This window comes from Nipponia nippon, unplaced genomic scaffold, assembly GCF_047370975.1.
Source record: "Nipponia nippon isolate SJK-2023a ecotype South Korea unplaced genomic scaffold, ASM4737097v1 scaffold_5, whole genome shotgun sequence".
NCBI lineage: Eukaryota > Metazoa > Chordata > Aves > Pelecaniformes > Threskiornithidae > Nipponia > Nipponia nippon.
Genome location: NW_028262369.1, coordinates 23,743,787 through 23,764,293, shown reverse-complemented (window position 1 = coordinate 23,764,293; position 20,507 = coordinate 23,743,787). Strand labels below are relative to the sequence as shown.

Genomic DNA, 20,507 nt, shown 5'->3' with positions numbered 1-20,507 from the left:
AATTCTCAACCTTGTTCTTACCACGGGCTACTGACTTGTAACTTAGATAGTCTTCTCTTCGCAGCCAGGCTCCTATAGCTCAGCTCTTCTGAAGAGATGTAGGAAGGCCTCTGTTTATTTTCAGTCTAAAAATGTCTAAGCAATGTCTAGAGGGCTTGCTTTGGCAGTGATGTCAGCAGTGAAAGGCAGATGTTGCACTTTATTGTTGTAATTGCAGCGGTAGTTGAGCAGGCGTAAGTTGAGAACCACTGGTGCATAGTCCTTGTCTGGAAAAGCCTGTAGTTGATTTCAGACAATGCTGTTCAAGCAAAATATTTTCCTTTAAAAAGAAAAATCTGCTGATTTATTGTTTCAGTACTCTACTGAAAAAAAGGATCTCCTTTTTTTTCTAGTGCCTTTTATGGGAAAGGTTTTGCTATTGTCCAGTTCTGGGGTTTGCAATGAATTATGACATATGCACCTTGTGGAAGAGTAGAGTCCCAAAGAGTAGGATGCAGTGCAACTTGAGAGCTTCCAGCAGCGTGACTTAGATTCCAGCATACTGCTTTGTTAATTACAACTTTGGATAAACAGAATACTATTATCCATGGCTTATCTTCCAATAAAATATTTAGGAACACTAAAATTGCAGTTAGAAGTCCTAAATTATTTCCTAAAATTAGTTACCTTACTTTCATTTTTTTTCTCTTTATACTCTTGTACCAAATCAGCATATATGTGGGGGTTTTGGTGGGGTTTGGTTTGGGTTTTTTGCTACAGTGATTTTTCTCATCATCCTTTGTCTTGGAATGTTTTTTGTTAGCACTGGTTATGGGTAAGCCAAAGCAGAGAGATGCCTTTGTAGCTTTTGACCTTGAAGCGACCATGGCTCCCATTCAGAGTGGAAGCTCCTAATTTGGGGCCTGCTGGTGGGAAAGCTCTCCCAGCTGCTCTTGCTGATTTTCTTGGCAATGGCGTGCCATTGAAGCTGAGATAATTAATGAGTTTGGTTGGTTTGTCACTTTTAGGGCTGCTTTGGTGGAGACGAGAAGGATTTTGGAAGGTTGTTCTCATGGAAACAGTAATGGGGGCACAGAAGCAGGGTGTTCAGCTCTGCCTCTGTTTCTTTAAGGGAAAGCTGCGAGTTCTTGAACTGACTGAGATTTTTTCCAGAACTCCCCCTTACTGAGTTTGTCATCTCATCTGTTTGGAGTATGCCACATAGTTACCTCAAGAAGGTTTTTCAGTATTTTTGTGGGAAGTGGTAGTCAGGAGGAACATTTGACTGCAGACTCTGTGGATGTTGGATTGAATATATCTTGAGCTTTCAGACCAACTCTGTAAGCCTCCAATTGTAGCAAACTGATTTCAGCTTGTTATTAAAGTTATAATTCCCAGTTAAAGGATATATTTGGTAAGTACCCTGACACCTGAGTTATCTAATTATGATATGCCTCAATCCGAGTGCTTGCTAGACCTAAGTTAATACTTTGCACAGAAATAATTTCTTATTGATGGGCTTGGTCATTTTTAGCTGTTCTGCCATCCCTAATGATATTGCCAGCTGAATCTAATAGGTGAAAAGGTAAAGCTACTTCTGATATTAAATTCATAAATCCTACCAGCAGCAAGCAGATCTATTCAGATGAATCTCCTTTTCTCTACCTTTTTTTTGCTGACTGAAGTTGAATGTTTTGCAATAGCCATCTTTCTTATGAATCTCGGAAAAACAAGATATGCATTTTCCATTTTATTCTTCCCCACCTCATTCTGTTTCTTTAAAATAAAAAAAACAGGCTAAGGAAGCTTAAACTAAGTTTGTACCTCAACCCTTGAAGTAAAAAGCATATTAGAAATGATCTAACTGAACTTAATGATATTAAGCATCTTGGCAGCTGTGGAATGGGCTTTTATAGAGTCTCTTTTCTGTGATCACTTGAAAAACAAAGTATTCTCTGTAGTACAGTATTGTCTTTGTGAACTACTTGATGCTCATAACTTCTGTCTTGATTCTTGAGCACCTTTCCCAGAAATCTCAGTCCAGGCCAGTACTTGCCTTTTTAACACTGTCCATTTGCATTTTCATATCGATCTATTCCTTACCCACTTACCCTACTAATTCTATTCTTTTTGTAAACTTAACTAATAATTTTCTGAGCTTCACTGAACAGCTGAACTATATTTATTGTCTTCCTTATTTAGAAGATCAGATATCTTAAAAGGAAGAAGTGGTGTCAGCTCAGGTGAATTCATGTCATAATTCATGTCCTTCTTTCATTTACTTCCTGTAGTTCTCAATCTGTGTGAATAGCATAGAAGGCCTTAGTGGGCATTTTGAGGTGGGACAGCTGTTAAATCTGTACTCTGGTTGTGCTCCTAATGGATTTTATTTTCTTTTTTAGCATTCTTATTAATACAACTGCAGTGTCATGAACCTGCTCATCGGTTTCTTTCTTGCTCCAGAAACACTTTACATGCTCCACTTGATATTTTTTTCTCCTTGCTTGTCACTGCTTTTGACCCATCCTTTCATCTTTTGTCTCCGTGTCCTTCATCATTGCCCATACTGAAAATGAAAGCAAAGCATTGTTAGTCTCCCTACCATATTTAGAAAATTTTTCTTTCCTTTCTGTTCCATCCATACTGCCTCACAGTCTCCGCGATTTGTCTGTTTTCCCCTTAAAGTGTCTGAATAACCTTTTGGTATTGATTTAATTTCCCCTGTGGGATCTAAATCTACTTGCCTTTTGGCAATGCTCCCTTTTATTTCTGCTTTTTCCACCACTGAAACTGTAGCTTTCATTGCTGAGTAGTTGTAACAGTCATTTCTTGTAGATGTTCTACCTTTTCTTTTCAAAGGTTGCTTTTGATCCAAATAGAGTGAATACTTATTGGGGATAGAACTACTAGTTAGCTCTTCGTTTAGAGAAACTCCAGACATCCTCCCTGTTTCTGTGGTTTAAGAAGTTTAAAGAAGTTCCAGGTGTTTTTTTTTCAAATGTATCTTCTTGCACCCAAGACCCTTAGTTTCAGGCCTGCTTCTCTTTATATTTCAGTTTCATTTGAACCACCATTACTTCCAATATTATTTTCTAAGTTCTCAGATAGTTTTTTGCTAGACTTTGAAGGCAAGTTGAAAATAGCATTTCCTCTTGTTTTATTTCTTCTTCTAGTGATACTGTCAAATATTTATCAGTATTCAACTCTAGCCCTGTGTGACGTCGTTTTTGTTTACTCTTTGCTTTCACTTTGCTGTTTTAAGGCTTTCAGTTTATGCTTTAAAATAGTTTTTTAGAACTTGCAGCGTGTGCATCCTGCTGCAAAAGGAGCCTTCAAAATACTTCATCTTACAGACCTGCAAATGTTACAACATGGGTTTGGAGTTTTTCCTCCCCATGCTGAAAACTCTTCCTCCATGGCAGAGGTTATTTTGGAGGGGGTCACTCTTCATTACGAGGTTTTTTAAGCTTCCCAAACCTTAAAAACATCAGGTTTTGAATAGGATCTTTTTTTTTTTAATCAAAACAAGTAAAAGGAGGGGAGAGCATACAAAGGAGCTATTTGTACTTGCAAGCAGCTGTGCTACAGACTGCATCAATAGGCATTGGTGTGTTTTCCTTTAGTGGCGGATGGCTGTAGGTGTGCACTAAGAATCTGCTAATAGACTAATGTGCACCCTGTTGCGGCTTATTGCTATAATGAGGGGTTAGTAGTAAAAAGAAGCAGAGGAAATGGATGGGCAGAGTAGTTTGTAATGGAATGTTTTGTAAGGTTTTCCTTGGAGCATTCATAACTGTACAATTTAGATATACTTTTGTGATTGAGTTGAAGCAATCATACGCTAGATAAGAAAGACCTTAAAAACCGTTATAAGAAAGCTAAAAAGGCAACTGTTGAAAGAACTTGGAATCCTTAATTTCAATTATTATTATATTTTTCAGTAAAATCTTTTGTCTAGTTAGTTGACTGAGATTGATCTGGTTGGTTTCAAATAAGTTTAGAGTAATAAAAATAGATGATAATAAAAAATTTGTGAAAGGTGGCTAAGATAATGGACTAGATACTGCTGTGCTCAGACTTCCTGTCTGCAAGGATATTTAACTGTATCTAATAAGGGGATAACAATGCCCCCTTTCTTTTATTTTGTCTCTAGATAATGTAGAAATCAATGAAGCTGTAAGAAGGTATAATGATTTATCTTCCTAAAATGCTTTTTGAGGAATGGTGGTTTCTCTACCAAAGCAAGAGATTTTAAAACTTATCTAGTGTTTTGACTTTGCATTCTCCATTGTGATAAATCTGTGGCTCCACAGGGTGCAAGAGAGGTGAGAGTGTGTGTGTGCACGCGTGCGTAGGTTGGTTCAGACAAACCCACACTGGCTGTTGTCTAGATAGGGTTGAGTTGGGGTTAGAAAGCGCTTGGGCATGTGAGCAGGCTACCCTCATCATACCTAAGGTTTTTGGCAGCTTCCATAGAATCAGTGATATCTGTATGCATGTGAGAGGATGGTGGCTTTCATTAAAAACAAAAGATGAATAAAAGGAATAAAGTTCAGTTGAGACTTTGTGGAAGTTGAGACTTTATGGTCAAGTATATGGGGTGTGCTTTAGGTGCAAAACTATGACCTCAGGAAGTATTTATGTACCGCTGTGTGTGAAGATGTGAAAACGATTGTTGTCACTTTGGAGAAATGCCAGAATTATTAGCAATAACTAAATAAAAACAAAACCACTGATAAATATCTAATTCTTGAGAATCTGACTGTTTAGAGTTTGTTTTATGTGAAGCTGTGCTAAAACAAAGCAGAAGCAGTTCTTAATTTTATTTAAAAATTGGGGGGGGGGGGGGGGTGGACAGGGTTGGAACCCAAAAACAGTGATCTTCAGGTGAGGCAGCTTGTGTAGTCAAACACTGCCTCTCCAATAGATGTCACTGCAATCAACAGCAAATAGAGATGATGTTCAAAGAGTAAGATGTAGCTTGGAAAAATGCTTCCAGCTTTATGAAAATAAAATATTGAAAAAATAAAAATTGCAACATTTAATTTTCTTAAATATAATAACAAATGTATTTAGTATGGTGGATTTCCAAAGATCATGCAAGAGCCAGGATTAGATGAATGAGCAGTGACTTTCATTTTTTAGCTCTGTGTTAATCTCTATTTAATATGACTCTGTACTGCTAATCTTCTTTTCCCCTTCTTGTTCTGACCCATAATTAGCTAAAATATGTAAGTTCTGTAACTGGCCCTAATATCAGATCCAGGAGGGCTGTACACGCTGGGCAGACTCACAAGCTGTTGTGCTACATGAGGATAGATTACGATGTCGATGTCATTGTAGTTTGAGGTTGTGGGTTAGTTTGAGTTTTTGTTATCGGGCTGGGTTTTTTTTAGCCCATTTGTGAATCACATGCACAGTTCTCATCATATAATGAAGTACTGCAAAAGGAAATTACATTTTTGATGAATTAATAGTAAAATTGCAGCTGGGACTTCTTGTAATTTTTACTGTGTGCTTGTACATAATGCACTGAACAGATGGCTTTGTGTGTGCTGTGATACATATTCTAAGGAAAGGACAATGAACTTTAAAAATGAACAAATTAATGGTATTAACAAAATAACTGAGTATTTTGAGTTGTTTTAAATGCAGCATTTGGAATAGAGAATTAGTAAGGACTTCCCAAAATAACTAAGTATGTTTATAAATTTAGAGAGAGATTTTATCTTTGCTTTTTTAATTATTAAATGAGGGATTACGAGTCTTTTCAATGTTTCAGTTCAGCACTCATTGCAGTAAAGCTAATATTGCTTGTTTAGGGTTTCAGCAAAATACAAGTTATGATGAAGTTTGAATCTTTCTTATGCTTATAATGTCAGATTGGTTTTGCTTTCTGACATTAAAAAAAAAACCAACCAAATCCTACGCCATGAACACATATCAGTGTTGGGAAACTGCAAGATTTGCAGCATTGGAAAATAACACATCTAATGAAGCCATTTGACTAAGAGAAATTCATTTTTAACCCCTGTAGCTTGCATGAAAAGGATGCTTAGATAAATAACATCAATTAACTGCTACTTTGCCATGCAGTGGGTCATTAAGCGTGATAGTACCTGCAGCTAACAGCGATATAAACAAACGTTTGAGGTGACTCGTGTTTGGGGATAGAGATGTCATTCGAATGCTAGCAGAGTAAGCCAGTGCACAAACAGCAGCAGTAGAGCATCAGTGGGTCAGATGTGGGAAACCAGGGATCTGCTTCTCCCTGCATACTTTCATAGGCAGCTTTCATCTGCTGGCAGATGTAACTGTTAGCTTGTGGGTAGCTTGAAATTAATATAATTGATGGCATCTCATAATAGAAACAGACAGACGGTTTGCCCTTAAGGAGAGAAAAATCTCAGAAAAATAGGCCCAAGGTCGTCAGAAGAAAGGCAAGCACTGAGTCTGTGTATGATGAGGATTTGAGCTGCTTACAGCATTGAATGTTTGTCAGGAATGCAGATATCTTGAAGTACATGCTGGTACAGCAATGGTACAAGGGGGTTTCCCAGGTAAGGATTCAGATCTCTCTCTATATTGTGTTTGTTTCCAGCAAGTCATTTTAAGTATTTTTAGTGATAATTTAGAACTAGTGAAGTGCTGGAGGTAAGAAAATAATAGCACAGATTGGGTTTTTTTCTCAGTTTGAAGCATGGACATATAGCATGATTGGAATATTGAATGCATTTAATATCTTTAAAATATTTTGTCTTGTGTTTCCTTACAAATCATTGTTTCTGTTTTACGTTTGTGTTCAGCATTCTTATATACAAAATTGATATGAGCACGCAGTGCTTAAAGTATAAGAATTCCTAGCATTAAATTTCTTGCTATATAGAATAATCTACTCTTCCATAACTGTTATTGTAATGTAGAGACAGATGGCTGAATTTTCTTCACTTTGCTTGTTAAGAATGTGTTAGGTAAATGTTTTTAGACTAAAATAAAAAGCTGCTGGGGAATCTAAACTGAATATTCAGCATTTTCATGGTATAAGGAGGCAAAACAAGAATAAAGCAATGTGATAGTAAACAAATGAGCTATTTGCAATGAAGGATAATCTAATCTTTAAATATTGCCTCAGACTGCATTTGTTCTTAGGTATGATCTTTTCTTCCAACACAAGCCAGGTATCCAGAGAATAGCATTAAAATGCTAGGCATGAAATATACTGATTTGATGTTTTAAGATTATTACATTGTCTAAGGCATGGTGCAGGTGGCTTATGTTGTTTGGAATCTTTGATCCTACTCAGGTGTTACAGATAAGTAATTTCATATAACTTACAGGTAGAAGATAAGGTCTGTGGTATAAATCTGCATACACAGGTATCACTGTACAAACTTGCTAAAAGAGGATAATACAAGTACATCTTTATACTGCTCTCATTGAAGAATGCTTAATATCACTGCAATGACTTGCACCTAAAAATACGTAAAAAGGATGTAAATATTTAAATAAGTAAATGAAAGACAAACACTAGCCCATAAAAGGTGGTTATGTGTTTATATTCTTGCAGGTCTGATTTTTAGATAGGAAGATACCTTTCGTCAGTGCCATCGTAAATGATGTTGCTCCATTGCACAAAAAAAAAAAAATTAAAAAGAAACTCTACTGTGCATCATGTCTTGTCCAGACTAGCACAGCATTGCTTTTAGTTAGAATACAGAACTGATTATTTGCATAATAGCTCTGTTCCAGAATGGTCTGCTTGGTTTAAACAGCTCCTCCAAATATGTAGTGGAAGTAAGCTTCTAACAGAAGGGAAAGTAAAAATGTTAGATGACAATAATTTCATTCTTTACAGATGTTACCTAGTTTTCCACAGTATTACAGTAATTGAGACAGCTGTCCAGGATAACTTCTTTAACTGTTTGAGAAAGTTGAAGTTATCTTTTGCTCCTCAATCTTAAGACTTGATTCTCCCTTATTCAGTATAATGGCTTAGGGGCTAGTCATCAATTTACCTTGTCCTTTCAGCAGGTATGTAATTGCTCTTTATCAGGATATTTGGCATTTAAAGAGCAGTCCAGAATATTTATCTGTAGGTATGCTAGCTATAACACCCTGTGACAGACTATGATAAATTTGCTTTATGCCTTGTAGTGACCACATGCATATCAAAAACTACTTGCAAGCTAATGACATTAGGAAGGGGATTTATATATGTGTGTGTGTGTGTGTGTGTGTGTGTGTAAAAGACTGATATCTGCATCAGATGAATATCACTATTTTTATCAGCAAATTCAAAATACTTTTGCCATATTGAAATGAGAAGACATGTTGTAGCAACTGGCTAAAGGGCAGGTAGCTCTTTCTGCTACCCCAGAAGTAATAATGAGCCTTTTATTATTAGTGTAATAACGGGCATGTCTGTTTGCGTCATCAGTGCTTAGAGATCACGGCTTGTGCTTTCCTGTCTCTGCTTCCCAAAAAAGTTATTAGAAGAAATGGTAAAGCATTGAGCTTTGGGGGATCATCAAGGAAACAGCAAATTTCTGCTGCTGTGAATGTAAAAAGTGCACGTGTGTGTGCATGTATGCTGGGCAGAGATGGAGTGGAGGTCTGAGGAGGGTAGCCCTCCAAAACTAAGGACGCTGGGCTGTGCTGGCATCCCTCTGTAGAGAGCTGTGTGCATGGGCAGAGTCCGTAGCCATTGCGCCCATTCTGCATGGGCCCTCTGCATGCTCCCCAGAGGCGAGGGGTGAACATCTCCATCAAGACACCCATTAGTCCAGATTACCTCGGTGAATGGGAAAGTGTTCCCAACAGGCAGATGGCATGTCAGGTACCACTGACCGGTGGCATCTTGGTGCTGCGTGCTCCCAGCTCTTTTCTTGCCCTGCCCACTGCAGCCGCTGTCAGGATCCACAGCTGTAATTCAAGATCCAGGAGAAGAGTTGATGTTGGCGTCATATTCTGGGGTCATTTTGGGAGGGTAAGGGAGAAGGAAGAGCAAAGTGAAGTAATGGGGTTTGTGAGTTAGAACATGCAACAGAAGAATAGGACAGGTAAGGGGACTGTTTGGGGTCTTGGTATGGGGAAAGGACAAGGCTTAAGTGTGGAGGAGGACCCTGCTCTTCTGCATGTCTTTATGTATGCAGACAGGCCAGCACAGAGCCAGGAGCCACTGCCGTCCCAACAGCAGTAGCTGAGCAAGCTAAATTTGGGAATTCCTGTTCAGATGATGAGTGTACTACCAGGGGACAGAGCTACAGGTGGATTATGTATGTTGTCCAAAGCCAGGAGGGGTAAACCTTGACTTCATCATACTGTTTTGTGATTGTTCTGTAGATGCCAAATGCTTTTAACCGTTGTTTTGTTTTCTTTTTAAAATGCTTTAGGTAGTTGCAGAGGTTTGTTGTGTCCTTTAACTGAAAACCAAGTGCATTAGCTGTCATGTATGTATAAATACTTACATGTTTTATCTGTAATTTCAGAACTGTAAGCTTAAGTAGCATTTTTTGACCTGTGAATGTTAAACTTACATAGTATACTCAACCAGGTCCTCTATAAAGTGAAGTGGGAAGTCGTCATTTCCGTGGTGTGATGATCCTGGGAATATTACAAGATATTGAACATAAGTTCTCATATCTGTAATGTTACTTAGAGTTACTTAGAGTTGAACCACATACCTAAATTAGGAGGAATTTGGAGGGAAACGCCAGAGAGTATGTAGGTCCAGGGCATTTGTTTGTGTGTGCACAGGCATGCAGAGCTAAGTTATGACTCTTTACACTGTGCTTGTGAGAGCAGATTGGGATTACGCTATCCAAATGGTTCTTAAAGATATTATGCTACTAAGTCTCCGTCCCTCCAGGTGCTCTGGGAGTCAAAAGCAAGCAGCAGCATTTGCTGTACCTTAAAACAACAGCAAAGTGTATCCTATACTACTACAGTGTGTAATGGTCCTGAAATTGTCTGGTCTGGTAGAGCCGTGACTGTTCTGTAACGCAGTCATCGGGGCCACTCAGCCACAGCAGATCAGCTGGATGCCCAGGGAAGGAGGAGGAACAAGATTCCCTTGGTGCTGGACCCTCCTGCTGCCTGTGCCAGGCTCACCTGCAACTCGGACCTTCAAATCTGGACATTTTTCTGCACTGAATTATAAACCTTAATGCAAACTGTGTTCTAAACCAGAAACTATATTTCTTTCAAGTGTTTGGCAAAAAAATCTGTTTTAAACCCCATAAAGTTTGGCTGTACTTTCCTCTGTTTTGTAACCTGTTATTCTCTTAGGGATATGACAGGTTATTTGAGGATTAACACAGTATCATTTTGTTGTGTATCATTAATGTATTTAAATAGGCGATGCAGTAATTTTACAGCAAGAGCTCATTTCAGAATTGAGTTGTTAGAAGTATAGAAGATGTATTTTTTGAAATATTGTTTTTCAAGGGAAGAAATCCGTTAAGTGAACAGCCTGACAACATGGTATGTAGTGAGGTATCACTGAAGGGCTGGGAAAAGACTGGAAGGGGAAAAAATGAGATGAGACTGGGATGTGATGGATGAGGGAGTAAGTAGAGCAGTATGCAAGGATGAGCACGGCCAGCTTATGAGCGAGGGCTAAGAAAGAGGTTAAAGGGATTTTGTGAGGAATGGGGAGTTCAGTGAAGCCTTTCGAGGACAGAATGATGTGGTCATTCTTTTGTGTGTGCAGGAGGCATATTGTGGTGTTGTAAATGAGTAGGACTTGCACAGTGACACGCGTCAGGGAGAATGCTGGCTCAGAAGGGCAGAGTGAGCAGGACCTGTGGGCAGCTGCTGGCAGTGTAAGCGGATGGCTCTTGGCATCGGAGCAAACCAACGGGCTAACCCTTTCGGCGTCCCTGGACGGGTCTGTATAGCAGCCAGTTAGTACATCTGCTCCGGCCCATCCTCCCCATCCCTTGATAGCCATGTGTTGGCAGACCTTCCCCTTTTCCTTTTTGGCTGATTCCTGTACTCTGCTCAGAGAGATGCAGAAGAGACGTTTTGAGGGGAGGACAGAGGTACTGGTTGGGTGCTCTCTGTACTGCATCCAGTCAGGACTTGAGTGCAGAGTTGTGAAGAGTTTAACGAGTACTTCTGTGAGTACTGCAGCTAATGAAGTGGAATTCCTACAGATTTGTGTCTCCCGTTTGACTGACTTGGGTGTCGAGGAAGGTGTGAGCTCTGATTTAAGCTTTTCCTGTGGCTGGAGCATTTCGAAGGGCTTTCTCTCATGTGAATTCTTTGACGCTTTAATAAAGTGTGATCTCACACTGAAGCCTTTCCCCCAGTCAGGGTATTTATCAGGTTTCTCTCCTCTGCACGGCTGCCTATTTTCATGAACCTTTTATAGTACCTTTGAGACCCCTAGTCCACCATCAGATTTGCTTCAAATTGGCCAGCAGGTTCAAAGGTTTTGGGGCAGGAGCTTGGATTGCACAGGGTATGATTGCATAAGCTTTGTTCCTATAGGAAAACAGAATAAAATGATTTACTGTATTATAATTAAACTTAATTTATATTAAGAGATTAAAATATAGTTAATAAACACTGGAGCATAACCCCCGGACTGCAGTTCAGAAGACCTGGCGTCTCTTCTGGCTTGGTTATCGTCTATTGGATGGCTTGGTTAGCCATCTGCTGTAAGATACACAAAGCATCTTGAGCCTTCTGGAGCACCATGCCACGGTTTCTAGGGGTTAGATGGCCATTTAAATTTAAAAATAAAATAAAATAAAAAGCAGGATCCATGGAGTTCCAGCTTACCCAAAAGACAGTGTTTAGTCCTGAGGAGCAAGTCATGGATGCACCTGAATTGTCCCTTTTGAAGGCTAAATTCCACAAGAGAAAAAAAAAAATCAGTTGAATATCAACCCAAAAGAATTACAGTAAAAACTACTATCCCCCACACTTATTTTTCCCTGAAGCATTTGTTTTTTAACTTTCTCTTAGTTGATTTCCTCCTCCAGAGTGGAAAAAGTAAGTCTGTTTAATATAGTGAAGTTTATCCGTTTAGCTCTTCCTCGTGGATAAATCCTTGTAGATGGATTTCTTTTGCCAGAAGGAAAAGAGAGAGTGCTTGACATATTGCAAGTCTTTGTTCACATACATCATCAATTTCCTGATTATAATTGTGTTGATTTAAAAAATGCCCAAAGCTTAATGCATTAATATCTTTATTTCATTAAATACATTAAAGAGAAGCTATTTATTACCTAATAACATACTTTGATACTAAAAAAGTATGTTAAAATACTCTGTTCACTTGTTTGTGATTTTATTTTTCTTCTGCAGAGAAATTAATGCCTTGCTTATCACCTCTTATTTGAAATGTGGTATAAGCAAAGGTGTCTGACCCTAATCCTTTTATTTCACTCTTTGTGGAAGAGAAAGCAGGTCTGCCACACTCTGTCCTTTGGAGAGATTAAAAACAATCAGAATAGAACTTCTGATACAAAATATTGTCTTATTTAATCGAATCTGTCAAGTTTTATGATGTCATAAGTACAGCATAAACCTGACTAACTTCTTGAATAGACTCTCAAGACAGCTGATTAAATAAGATGTATGGCTTATTTAGGGAGAGTATACAACTGTTTTATGATTTCACAGTGATATTAAATGGGGATTGGGGGGAGGGGGGGGCAGGAATTGTTATCCATGCATCTGTCCAGATTCCCCTGCCTCACCTGATGGAAAAGGAAAATGTCAGTTGGCTGTATAAATGCAAGAGTTGCTGTCTGACTGATACTTTCAGTGGTAGAAAAATCTGTGTTCGTGTTAGCACAGCATACATGCTTGTTTTCAGTTTATATCACGTAAAACAATTTAAAATTATTCCAAGTAATAAACCCTTGCTTTCTCATTTTAAGAAAAGACATTTAATTCTTTATTTGGTTGGTGCCTTTCTCTTTTGGAATAATAGCATTAATCAAATAGTATGTTTTCAGCCTGGAAATTTGCATTTTAGTTGTTCAACTATATGAGAAGTGTTTACTTTGTCATCCTCCTCTAATGTTCTGCTGTTTCTCAGGCGGAAGCTCCACGATATCAGACCCATCTAACTGCGAGCCGAAAGGGGGAGCACCATTTGCCTGTCCCCACTCCTACCTTCCCCAGTTGTTTATGGTACCTGGGTGCTCGTTGCTCTTCCCTTCCTCAGCCTGTTCAACTCACTCACGCAGCAGAAAACTGCTCCACCATTAAAGAGGCATGGTGTTCTGACAGGTTGCTGACCTGCACAGGCTCACAGAGGAGTCTGAGGAGCACGAGAGCTGGCTTGAACAGAGGAGGGAAGGATGACGTTCTACTTCAGCTCTGCTTCGCATGGGACTTCTCATGGGCTAAACCCACGACCTAAAATTAGAGTGCTGTGCTGTGCTATGAGTCCCTTTCTTTCATCCTCTCCTCTGTAAGGCTGGAAAAGGTCTTCACTTCAGGATACAGCTTGAACTAAGGCACCACCTCAGCAATGAAGCGTACGGGCTGAGTGTGAAGCAAGTGATGAGAAGGCATGGGCTGTGCAAATACTGCTCTGCACAACACTGTCCCAGCTGGACCAGGGTGATGAGAAACCAAAGCATGTAAAGGGGAGCTGCAGTTTGCTTCCCCTGAATCGGGAGGGGAATGTGGGGCCATGCTAAAGACGACAGTGCAGCGACGCACCGGCGCTGAGTCTTGTAGCTCTGTGGCTGGCTTGGAAAAGGGATCCTGTGGATTAATGTTATCAGAGGTTGCTAGCAGTACTCTCTTAATCACGAGAGAGCTGAGTTGTATATCAGAAATCTCGTTCAGAGATGTGAGGGTAGATCTGTCTTTGAGTTGCAGGTCTCTTTTGGACTTGAAGCAAACAGTTGCCTAATGGTGGCTGTATCATTAGCTTGTGTATCTCTTTGATATGTAATACTACGATTAATATACTAGACATCATAAATGGAACATAGACATCATTGATGAAGATATGGGAAGATATAGTAGAAAAATTATTAGTGTTTTTTTTGTTAACAGAAGAGGCTTTAAAGTGAAATTATACGTACGTATTTGTTTTGTTCTGAGTCACAGAAGTTGGTAGTCTCCAGCATTGCCAGGTGTTGCAGTCATTTTTCATTTTACCTCGGCAATCGAAGGTGAGCCATGACATTGGGAATCTCAGGTTTATACTTAGACAAACAAACAAAACCTCTAAGCATTGCTTGGTGTTGTAAAAAGCTCAAAGATGTGACTGAAGTGCAATTTGATAGCTCAGAAAACCAGGACCTAGAGCCAACCCAGACTTACTCTTTTGAAATTTCTTGGCTCTGTAGGAGCATTGCATGATGCGGACAGGTATGAGGAGAGCTGAGCCTGTTCTTCTTATCTAATATTTTGTTTCTTGGCTTCATATCCAGAAGCATGCAGTGATAGGGTGGATATGTAGCACACCAAAACGCAGTACAGGGATGGTCTTCAAGTAGCTGACAGACTTCTCAGCAGCTCTGGGGAATTACAGAGCATGATTTCAGTGTCCTGTGCAAAAGCATAGAGGATCCTAAAAGTCATCAGATAATTTGTAAGTGTTTGAGGAGCTGTAATCAGTTTGATGAAAGACTAACCAGGTATGAACCTACCAAAATACTGATTCTATATAGCTGACCAAATTTAAAAAAAAAATACGGGGATAAACAATACTAAACAGTGTTGTGGGGCTGGTCAGGTCTGTTCTATAAGTGGAGTACGCTCTATCACCTTATGTTCTCTAAAAGCTGGATATGCATATTTTTTAATATTAAGCTGCTTTTTTATTTAAATTGGATTTGCACTTAATTTAAATCAAACATTTTCTGCTTTTAACATGCATTGTAAGTTTTAAATGGCAATCTACATAAATATCTGAGCATACTCTAACCTATTAGCATAATTTAAATGAAAAAACTATTCAGGAAAAGTATGTGTGCACCCAGAGAATTGAGAGAAATCTGGACCCAGAACTGAATGTAGTAAAAAAACAGCTTTTGACTTTTTCTTCAGCTGCCTGAAACAAAGACCTATTCTCTCTACAGCTTATTCAACTAATTCAGTGGGAATGGAAATAGCTTATCAAACTTGAACAACTTGTTAGGAGCTGAAAAAGGATATTTTTCTTTTCTGGTCTGTGAATAAAAACTAGGAGTGTGAAGTTGAGAGTTGTCAGTTGGAAAATTATGGAAGTGTTTGTGGCCATGGTGTGATGGCAGAACCTCCTCCGAGGTCACTGCACAGCGTTTATCGTTAACTAGGTGTTCGTGAAGGCCTCAAGACAGACAAAAGGAAATCTTTGACAAAGTGGAAATTAGACCGTTTAAAAATGTTTTTGATCACCATAGAACCTCCATTATCTACTGTGAGAATAACAATGCTGTTGTTTAATATTCCAGTTTTAAATGAAAACATTTCAATAAAAACATTTTTCTTATATTAATCACAATTGGCGTATTTGTATGCAATATTTTTATTACGAAACTGTTGCTTAAACTTTAATTGCATTCTAATTTCTGTCCAAATACAAACAGTATATATTGTTACTAAAAATATATAGTATAGAAATGTTGTTCACAATATCTGACATATGTGACAAATCTTGAGCATTTCAACAGATGTATAGTAAATTTTATATTTCCTTAAATACTTATATAGCATTTTATCCCCATAGCTGGCCCAAAGAAGGAACATAAAATGTAAATACAATATTTTGTCGCAGACAAATGTATTTTTGTAGTAACTAACTACTTAAAATCATTCTTTATCAAAATAACTAAAACCTAAAAATATTAAAGAGGATTAAAATTTATCATTAAGATCACCATTGAATTAAATCACAACTAAAGCAGCAGATCATGATCTATCCTCCCTGGGTCTTCTCGCTGTTAAGACTTGCACTGTATTTTCCAGCATAGCTCTGTGGGCATTTTCCTGGGCTTTACGGTCCCAGATGACTCATCCAACTTTAATCTTTTTAATCACTGTCACAGCATATTTAAAAATTGCTGTACAAGCAAACTTAAACTACTGTGGCGAGTTTTTTTAATCCAAAAATTTAATTTAGTCATTGTCAAGTCACACTGATGTTATGTAGCTTTGTTGCATTGCAAGGCTGTGCTGCCGTGGCAGAGCAAGCGATCACACTAGGTTAGGACACTCTTCCTGTCGTCTCCTCTCCACCATCTCTTATCCCAGCTGTACAGTATCATTTCTTCCTCTTCACCTGCTCTTCCACAACCAGGTCCTTAGTCTTTTTTATTTTTATGGCTTGTTAGTGCAACTGTTTTGACTTTATTTGAAGCTTTACGGTTGGGGTTTTTTCCTACATTTCACAAATGGTGGCAATTCCCCTGGAGACCTTCCTTTAAGAATTTTTTGTAGAACTTTGGGCTCATCAGTACAGGTTGTTTGCTGGTCAAAAAGTCTTTATTATTAAAGTCCAAAAGTCTCCTCATTTTCTCATCCCATCCCCCTCTAGATGGAGGAGGCTCAGGCTCTCATCGCAGGTTCTTAAATTAAGAATGAACCACTGTGCGAGAAATGCCTCATCACCTTGGCTTCTGAGAGGTGTCCGCTGTGCTGCCTCTTACAGTTACTTATCACTGGGAAAGCTGATGCTCGGGCCCCTAAAAGCCTTCATTAGGTAACAAACTTTAAGTTTCTGACAATAGTCTGATGTCGTTCTCTTTAATTAGACTCAGTGCAGAAAGATTCCAAGATAATGACTGTGCCAGTTGCTTTGTGGGAACATCATTATTTAAAGATGAAACACTGTCAGATCAAGTTACACTGTATTACTGTCAAGGGAGGAAGAATTTAAATGTTCACAATATTCATTTGTTCGTGTTGAGACCAAGCAGAAAAGCAATGGATTAGAGTTCCCCAATATTCTTTGTTCAGTCTCAGACATACTTGCTCTTCCGTCAAATGAATGAGCAGCTTTCAAATACAAATGTTGGGAATGGATTATATGATCCTAGCAGAGCAATGCGAGCAGGAGCAAACCAGAAAACCTGGTCCTACCAGAAAGGGTAGCTTAGAAAAGAAATTTCTATCCCAATTGTGAGATTTTTCCAAAACTGCTCTGTAAAATGGGTCATTAAAACATCATCTGTCACAGCATCTGGGTATCTGATTTTGTGTGTGCACATCATGCATCCTCACAGATCACTGACAGTTGGTGGGCACATCGATGCCAGGTGATAGCCACAGTGCAGCTGGCCAGAAGTGCAAGCGATGTGCATTTAGAGCTATTTCAAATTTCCTTGAGACTTTGCAGATGGAAATCAGTGTTTTCTAATGTTCTTATACTGTTAACATGTCCTAGCTTCCCAGAGAACTATGTTAGGCAAGCCTCAGCAGAGCAGGAGCGAGGCTGCTTTCCTCTCGAGAGGCGCAGCATGCATGAGCCTGGCGGCTGTGATAACTGAGCCTTATCTCCAGACTGCTCAGTGCCATCACCACTGAGGGGGCTGGGAAGCTCTGAAGCCTGCAGTATTTTGGCCTTAGATGACTTAAACTGCAGGGTACAATGTAATATACTGCAATATTATACAGTAGAGTATTTTTAATGGGATTTTTCTCAGTTATCTTTTCAACTGCTTTAAAATGGGGTCTACAGCAGCTGTCTTTTGAGGCTACCTCACATTTTAAGGATGTAATTAGTTCAAAATGTTGGGCCTTTTGTGGACTCAGACATCAACCATGATGTGATATATTTTTGCACATAACTATTTGTATCCTCATAGAGGATTTTAACAAAAGAAAAATGTCTTTGCTATTTGACTGCATTTTATCAACTAGTGGCAGTATGATGCTCCAACAGGTAGCCCATTTTGCGTGTCTCCTATCTAGAGGAAACAACCAGTTTATCAGTCCCGGGGCAGGAGGCAAGAAACACATGGGCAGTTTTTGCCAGTCCTTTCCTCCAAAGCCTGTAAGACTGCGGGGTTGTCCGCTGGTGCGGAGGCACTCTGAGCTCGGTGTCAGTGCTCCACCAGAGTGACTGATTGCGAGATCACAGCACGCAGAGGAGGTCACTTCTGAGGAAACCAAAGTGCTTGGGTGAGGGTTAATGTGTCACTTGAAAGGCAAATGATTGGAAGTATTGCGTGCAGGGGAGGGCAGATTCCCTAATAATCAGCAATTATTAGCGTCAAGATGCTCTGCTTACCACAATTCTACTGAATCTCCTTTTAAAAATATTAAAGATCTCAGATAAACATCGGTATGAATAGACTCATCATATCCCTTCCTGAGAGAACTTTAATGTTGTGTGATGAAACTGCAGCTTTAAAATGAAGCTTTGGGCCTGAAATAAGGAAAAAATTGTTGGCGAGAACTCCATTTGTTCAAAATGCTGACATGAGATGGTGCAAGCACTGGAGATGCTCCCTGGTGTTACAGACTGCAGTTACCTTGTTTTTCATCCGGGGCTAAATGTTGCTTTTCTCTCTGCTGTTGTCTTTGGGTGTGACGATTCCTTGATTGTAGAAAGAAAAAATTAATGATAACTGTTTCTAAATGTCACCTGCTCACAGGAACAAAATGAAATGGTACTTGAAGTGGATTGTGGAGACTCTCATTATACCCTTCTTCCCAGATTAGTTAAAAATCACTAGCAGAAATTTTTACCTTCTGCTGTAGAAAGGGTGATGTGAGGGACAAATGGGATTTAAGGAAAGCATTGGAGGAGAAAGAAAGTTTTCTTGTATGAGCTGAGAAGCTGCTGCAAGCATTTGCATGGCATGAGAGGAGCAAAACGGAATGGGAGCCTGAGCTGAAGGGAGCAGTTAGAAGAGAAGAAATGCAGAGATCCCAAATGATACCCTGAATCCTTCACACACAAAAAAAGAAGAAAAGATACAGTCTTCAAGTTAGGGTAAGAATGTTGTCTCAGGAGAGTTTAAGGCACGTTTGTTTTTCACTTGAGCTTGGATGAGTTATATTTGTGAGTATGAAAGACTACACTTAACTGTTCATTTAGAGAAGGCTTTGCCTGTGTGGCACCTTGTGTGTGCTTTCTCCCTCATGTACTTAAAAGTAATGTTATAATATTTTGGCTCGCAGTGTTTTGGGGAGGAAGGGGAGAGAGACAGCCATGGAGCTCTGTGGTTTTTTTTTTTTTTCTTCTTTGTATATGACAGACTTGGGCTTGGAGTGGGAGCATTAACTGAAGTGTGCCAAAGAATAATAGAAATGCTGGGTTTTATTTTTCTCTGAAAATCATTGCTTCAGTTTTGGTAAATAACTTCCAAATGGTGTACATGAAGCATGTTACCAAAGGGATGGTGTGGCTGTCAGAGGGAGATCGTAGGAGATGCTGAGTTTCTGGATCAGATGGGGAGCCCATAGCTGCTTCATCCCACCACAGGGATGCTCCCTGCCCACAGGTTTGGAGATAACAGCATTTACAAAGATGTGAGCCCCAGCAGACTCTGTCCTCTCCTCTTACCACCTGAGGGAGGGGGACTGGTCATAACACCATCTCTGGCCCCTGCATTTAGATTTGCCAGTTTTGAATACAACTGCCCTATTTTTCTCATGCATACTGATCACTGAGACACGAATAGGAATGATTTTACGGAATTTAAGAAAGCATTACAGAAATTCTCTTCTCTCTATTTATAAGTTTAAAGCTTATAAAAACAAACGAGTGCATCGCTTTTGAGATAATGTTTGAAGAACTGTCTGCCTCCTTGGAGCTGAACAGAGGGCTAGTGGGAAGATTAAAACAATAAGCTTATTATATTATTAGTAGTGGGAGAATTCTAAACCCCATTTGTTCAGTTATGGTCCTTTCAATATGCTTATTTAGGTTCTTGTAAATTGTAATCAGTAAATTAGACGTGCTGCCCCCACAGCTCTAGGGTTAGCTTTCAAGGGACTTCCTATGTTTTTGGGGTTTTTTTAGTGTTTATAGTGAAATCAAGAAGGGAATTAGTTGTTTCATATGCGAGGTTGGCTCTGTGTAGTGGATGCTGGCTGCATTCTGATATCTGTCATTACTAAATGAAAAACAGTGGTTGTGTGAAAACACTGCTGTCTGAGTAGAGTAATCTCAGAAAAGGCTAAGCCTGTAAACGTGTTATGTGCCGTGTGATAAAAATGGTAGCTAAAACCATTAAAATGAACACAGGCTGATAAATGGGACCATTGTTAAGTCTCCAAAAGCCAGCATATGTTGCTAATAGTTATCTGAGGTAACGCGAGAGGGATGTAAAATCCTCAGTATCACCTTCTATATACAAATATCATCTGTCATCTCTTTTTGTGGTGTTTTTCTCCCTTTCTTTTCTCTGTATTTTGCCTTGACATTTCTAATATTGAGCATTTGGTACTAAAACCAATCACCTAGCTGAGTCATCCAGAGCTTTTTCTTTCCTCTTTTTACCTTTCTAGATGGACTCTAATTTGCATTATGCAGAGACACCATTTTCAAAAGAAACACCTCTTCCCTTTCAGCTCATTTAACTGGAGATTTCAGCAGGTTTGGGAAACAGGCTCCTCAG

The 20,507-nt window shown here is 39.2% G+C and overlaps 1 protein-coding gene across 9 annotated transcripts in view; it reads left to right on the top strand.

Moving 5' to 3' along the window:
- The window catches only part of PATJ (PATJ crumbs cell polarity complex component), a 162,758-nt gene that overhangs the window by 72,021 nt on the left and 70,230 nt on the right, over positions 1 to 20,507 (top strand). The gene's annotated exons all lie outside the window — the stretch shown is intronic.